The following is a 6,463-nucleotide window of genomic DNA, read 5'->3' on the forward strand; positions in this document are numbered from 1 at the left end:
GGATGCTTTTGGTGAGCCATGGGGGCTTATGCGCCCTTCTGCTCCCTTTGATCCTCGTTGGGATTGCCTTCCTTTGGGCTTGGAGGATCATCTCCTTGAGGAGCAACCACTCTCCTTGGACACCTGTCTCCCCTCCCCTCCGGGACCTCAGCGCTTCCCTAACTATCCTCCTTAGCTCGTTGAAATTTGCCAGAGATAAAGTCAGGCTAACCTGCCTACAGTCCTCCAGATAGTCACACTTGCCCTTTTTGAATCTGGTGAAATATTAGCATTCTTCCAACCCTCTGGAAATTTCCCCAGACTCCACCAGTTGTTAAAAAGTAGCAGAGATAACCTCAGCAGGGTCTTTTAGGACTCTTAGGTGTGAGTCATCCAGGCCTGCTGATTTAAAAATGTCTGTCCTGCTAACATACTCTGGTTACTAATGGGCAAGAAGGCACTTCATCATCCTTAGGCAGCACAAGCCCATCATCTGCCCTTTTTTCTCATTTGCTATACTTTTTTTTCCAGCTTTCATTTGTTTTTTTGTTGCCAGGGGAGGCTTTGTCCCGGTGATGGGACAAGCAGCAGTGCTGTCCCCTCTCTGGTTTGTTTGTGACCCCAGGTGACAAGCCTCAAGTCTTTGAGTGTGAACACCTACTTCTTTAACTGGTTTCTTGGTTGCCACATGGGGCTAGAAGGCATTTTTTCCCCCCCTTCCTGCTGCTACATGTGTCAGGGTTTTTCTAAGATTTCCTCAATGGCATGGGGTGTTGGCTGCAGCCCAGGCTGGGGATGGGGACTAGGCTGTGCCAATGTTCCTGCTAGGACTTCAACCCAGAGGTTCCTGGCTGGAGGGTCTTGCCCCTCCGCTCGGGGTCAGACCGATCACTGCACTGGGGTCAGGAAGGGATTTCCCCCTACATTGGTACAGGGTGGGGGGGATTTTGCCTTCCACCGCAGCACAGGACAAGGCTTCTTCCCGAGATCCCTTGAGCATATTTTTAACAACCTTTGCAGCAGCAAGACCTTGGCTGCTGTGGTTCTTGCTTTCCCTGTGGGAGGTTCAGGCATGAGGTCTTGTGTTGTGTCGCGGCTGATGGTGTAGTTTTGCTAAGAGTTTAGACAATGGCTTTGTATACGGATGATATGGGATGACAGTGCCTCAGGCAGGGGTTGGACTAGATGTGACCTCCTGAGGTCCCTTCCAGTCTGACTTCTTTGTGATTCTCTCTCTTTCACCAGGACTGAAGTATCAGGCTCTCCTGTACAGACTCTGCCCACCACAGCTGTGCCAGATTGAGCACTCCCTGCAGCTCTGCTTGCCAGGAGCTATCACCAGTAACAGATATATTCAGAGTGAACACAAAAAGACTTTCCAAAACACAGTATTTTGGGGTTTTCACTGCAGACAGTTGGTGCAAGAACAAGGATTCATAGGCAGTAAAACACCCTGTCTATACAAGCCTACGTCCTTCTCATGTCAAGTCCCTTGAGGTTACTCTGGAGGGCTTGACTTCCTTCAAAGAGTCTCTTTCTGTACCAACCTCTTTCCCTGACCAGCCACTGGCAAATGACCCATTTCCCTTCCACTGTTTTCTCACAAGACAGGCTTCCTGTCTCTGTAACATCCTTATGATCTTAGGTTCCCAGACCAGGCAGAATAAGCCTTTTAACTTTGGTACTGTTTTACCAATTACAGCCAAGCACCGTTTCTCGTGACTCTTGCAGTGTTCTCCCAGAGGTATTTTATCTCTAGTAAGAATTGGGGTTGGGGGTGGGGATGATTGGCTTACTTTTCTTAACTACCTTTTTGACTTCATAAAGTCAAGGAAATACACCATACAACACTCATATGCTACATAAATTAATACAGAACTAGCTCATGTCTTCTTTCTTTCTCATTTGTGGGACTGCGGTTTTCGGGGACATCTGGTAAAATGGTTGTAACCAGTTCCCAAGCATCAGTCACGCTCCTGGAACGGATACAACTGAAGGGACATTTAACTCTGACAACTTCAGATGAGCGATGGCTCAGTCTCAACTGCAGACAAAGATACAAACTACACTGGTGTTCAAGAGGTTCGAGTCCGCTGTGTTGGCCAGGCCCATTATAGAGATCCAGGCCAGATGTGAAGCAGATCTGCGCAGAACTCTGTTTCGACAAACTACTCCGAAGGTTTTAGAAGGTTTCAATATCACTTACAAGACAAAAATTTCTATTTAAATGATCACAGTGTCTGTTACCCCCGGCTTGGTCTCTAAGAACTTCACCAGTCTTGGTATTTTCATTTCTAAAATAAACTCCTGCAGCCTGGAGAAAGATTAGCAGGGAACCCGGCTCACTCCACTTCCTGCTGTTTTGTCTGGCAGCATGATTTAGATACATATACATTTTTAAAGCCACCTGGAGCAGTCTTTGTATGAGCTCTTTCAGGGCTAAGAATTCAGCAGCCAATAGTCAAGCCTCTTTTTTCTTTTTTTACTTTCAAAAGCTCTTTGGACACATATCAAAAGGGACCAGATTTAATAGCAGCTTGTCATGTAAATCCATCCCAGACAATATCTCCAGATGTTGCAGCTGTCTTCATGCCTACCACTTTGGCAAAAAATCACAAGCAAAAATCATCCACAAGTATAACACCCCCGTCAAATCCCCCAGGCCTCCTAAGCCTCCCCTCTATACATTGAATAGAAGTTTATACTGGCTGTTAGGGTCTCTCTCGTCATTGCTGTTCTGAGGGACACTGCTCCTGGTAGGAAAATGCGTCCAAATTGTTCCTTGGGCACTGGGATCACACGTTTCCTGCTACTCCATCCCCAAGTAAGTTTGGAGGACTGGTCCCCAGTGCTCACATTTTACCTGAAGATAAAACCACACTGAAAAAAAAATTATACTCTTGGGATTTAGGAGTGTGTAGGAGAGGTGAACTGTTGGTATTTACATTGTTTGACTGAGTTCTTTAAAGAAGAAAGTTAGGGATTTCTCTGAATCAAGTCATATAAACGCTGTGGCTTCTAACAAAGAGTTAACACTGGAGCTCATCATGCTCCCTGGAGCCATTTATGATAAGGTTTTTCATCACATGGATCTCAACCTTCCTGCTGACTCCTATACATCTCATGGACACCACAGGAGTGCTCTAAAGGCTGAGGCACCTGGTCTGCAGGGGAAGGACAGCTGGTCAAAGCTATCATCTTTATTTTTATTTTTTATATCAGGATTGCTGATTTGCTTGATAAGTGCAACTGTACTGATACAGAATGCTGTATTTTTCCACAGTATTTGGTGTGGTAGCACATATAATTTCAATTTAAATCTTGAATGAACTGGGCACATATTAAAGGGATTAAAGATTTGCTCCTGAGAGATCTCCAAATGTAGTTGTCAATCAACTGATATAAATGAGTGGGGCTGCCTCAAGCGGGGTTCCCCGAGGATCGATGCTTGGCCCAACACTATTTAATACTTTTATCAGTCTTAGAATCAAAGGACTGAAAGAGGCCTCAGTGATCATCTAGCCCAACTGTCTGTACAAATGACCTCTTCAATGATATAAAACTTTGCTGGGCAAATTGGCAGAGACACAAAGACTGGTGGTGCTGCAGACAATGGGGACAAGTCACTGTTACAGCATGGTTAAATGGTCATGATCCAGAAGGGTGCATTTTATCCAACCAAATGAAAGTTAACACAGCTGGAAGCCAAAAATGCAGGTTATAGCTGTAGGGTGAGACAAACTAGTTTGGAAAGCAATCACTGACCAAAGCGGGTAGAGTTCATTATGGACAACCACTTTAAAGCAAGCTCTCAGTGCAATCCGACAGCAAAAAGAACATGCGTATAAAAAGAGAGATCAAAGTAGTCGTAACCTGAATGAAACAAGTTTAACATTACAGTAGTTTAGTTCCACTTATACCGGTACAGGAGTAGACACTTAAACCGGTATGGGGTGGATATACAGAGCAGGTTATATCAGCACAGATTATACCAGTATAACTATGACATCTGTCCACATCCTAAATAAGCCAAGTTCTCCCAGTCTCCTCTCCTAAGTTTCACAGTCCCTTGATCATCCCAGTAGACCTTTTCTACACTCCAGTTTCTATTTCTCTTTCTTGAGTACAGGTAGTGTGACATACACAGAGTATTCTAGGTGAGGACCACCACTGCCCTGTACAAATAATTCCCACCTCCTTGTTGGCAGCAATTCCTCAATTCAAGGATGATCTCTACCACAGATCATTGATTCACTGATGGATCTTGAGGTTACTTAACAGTTCTTGAGCCACAGACCTTGTCTGCAGAAGCTGCAGGTCTTCCCTGCAGGCTGACACTTCCAATCCAGGGCCACAGGGAAAAACTGGAAAGGTTTCATTACCAGCTGCTTTCATCATGCTAAATTCCAATCTAATGGCCTGTTTCTGCACATGCTTCCTACTGATCACAGTGTTTGGAGTGAGCACTGTTCTCAGCTGTACCTGTACGATTCAACTCTCACAAGGGAAGGGAAGCAAACACTCTAAACACACCAGTCTTATTTCATATGCATCTCACTGTTGTGCTTTCTGGACATCTCCTGGGCAGAACGTTTCTCTGTTGCTCAGGAATTGGTTCCATCAGGAGCGACTCTTCATTCCCTGGTGCTTGATGCTTGTGAAGCACTAAAAATGAACTGATTAAACTGACTTGAAAAATGATGGATGTGCTGAGAGAAGAGACCTTCAGCAGAATGACTGAAGCCTGCAAACTATGGAGGGGAGTGGAAGGCTTCGGTGCATCCACTCGGTGTCAGCTCACCCTGCTTCTCAGTTAGCTTAAGTATTTCCTATTAGAGGAACACTTTTCTTTAACTCCTCTCCATCAGCTCAGCAGTGATAACAGGATCATATCAAGTACAGTCACAACTCCCTGGCTTGTGCTTATAGCACCTGGGATTCCCAGATGGTTTCCCATCCAACCCCTACCAGGCCCAGGACTGCTTAGCTTCCATGATCAGAAAAATGGAAAGCATTAGCTAAAACAAACAAGACCAACTGGTGCTCTAACATGTGGTCTGCATAGCCTCTTGTACCAAGTCAGCTACAGTATACTGATTAGAGGTTAACTGGGGGGTTTTCTTAAACCAAAACAGTTAACCTGCCAGGGGTTGTAGCAGTCAGGCTGGTGTAAAGAAGCTTCCATCCAGCAGGAATGATTCTTCTGAACTTTTGAAAATAAGTTGAATCAGTACAAACCTCTCTCTCCTGGTGTAACCATTTCCACACTGGGCTCTTGCACCATTTCAATATACGATCTATTCAGTTAAAGCAACACAAAAGTTGTGCACAGATGAGCTCCCTGGGGACTTCAGACACCCAGTGCCTTTTGAGTGAGTCATGGTAGGAATCCACCCTAGAACCCACCCACTCAGCCTTGGGATAGGGGAGATACTGAAGAAAAACAGTAGGAGAGAATATAGTAGATAGACAAATACTGCTTGCCTTGCTGTCATCTTGTACTGGGATGTGGCATTTTTCCCTGAATGCTGTCAGAGTCATACTGGCCTCTAGAATACGAGGAGACCACAAAGCTCCAGGCTGTGTCTGTAGTCTATCAGCAAAGTGGAATGTAAACCCAACACTTACAGACCCTCCAAAGACCCGCATGGCAGGGATGACAGCCCGGGCAGAATCCCTACCATCTTGTTTAGGCAGAAACAAACCAGAATGGAGAGCCAAGTCTCTCTAGTGGGAATACAATGAATTTTGGCCAAAAAGCAAAGAGCCCTGAATTGCAAATTATGACAACTCTGAAAATTAATCTAGTAATGCTAAAAAAGGTTTCCTTGGCCAGAGGATCTAGACAGCCCCATGCCAGCAAGATGCATATCGGCATTGCCTACCTGTCCCAAGAGATCACCAGAGACAACTCTGAGAAGACAGGAAGAAGTGACTTGGTTCATGGCTGTTAGTGATCCCTCCATAGAATGAAATGAAAATGGGATCCCTCAGTTTGAACATGGATTGTATTTCAGGTAATGCCTCAAGTACTTTGGCATGAAGGCCACACCAGTATGACACAAAGCCCTGAGCTTTTTCTCAATTTTTCCATATTTTCTGTGACCTTAGGGAAATTACACAGTAGTTTCATAGTTTCATAGTTAGTACAGTTGGAAGAGACCTGAGCAGATCATCAAGTCCATGGCAGGAAAGAGGACTGCAGTCAAATGACCCCAGCAAGGTGATTGTCTAGTCTTGTCTTAAAGCCCACCAGGGTAGGAGCCAGCACCACTTCTCTTGGAAGTTGGTTCCAGATCCTAGCCGCCCTGACGGTGAAGTCACGCCTCCTGATGTCTAGTCTGAATCTCCCCTCTGCCAGCTTGTGACCGTTATTCCTGGTCACTCCTGGCAGTGCTCGGGGGAACAGGGACTCCCCCAGTGCTGGCTGGTCCCCCCTGACTAGTTTGTAACAGGCCACTAGATCCCCCCTCAGCCTTCTCTT

The 6,463-nt window shown here is 45.5% G+C and overlaps 1 protein-coding gene and 1 long non-coding RNA gene across 3 annotated transcripts in view; one reads left to right on the forward strand and one right to left on the reverse strand.

The window, feature by feature from the left end:
* Positions 1–1,642, forward strand: part of LOC109297964 — a 9,162-nt gene extending 7,520 nt beyond the window's left edge. Inside the window, exon 3 of the long non-coding RNA XR_002097475.1 lies at positions 1,225–1,642. This is a non-coding gene — a long non-coding RNA (uncharacterized LOC109297964). The remainder of the gene's footprint in view (positions 1–1,224) is intronic.
* DNAI1 (dynein axonemal intermediate chain 1) overlaps positions 1–6,463 on the reverse strand; it is a 239,635-nt gene that overhangs the window by 174,897 nt on the left and 58,275 nt on the right. The window lies entirely within an intron of this gene.

Source organism: Gavialis gangeticus, unplaced genomic scaffold, assembly GCF_001723915.1.
Source record: "Gavialis gangeticus isolate Ggan-Ray unplaced genomic scaffold, GavGan_comp1, whole genome shotgun sequence".
Classification (NCBI taxonomy): Eukaryota; Metazoa; Chordata; order Crocodylia; family Gavialidae; genus Gavialis; species Gavialis gangeticus.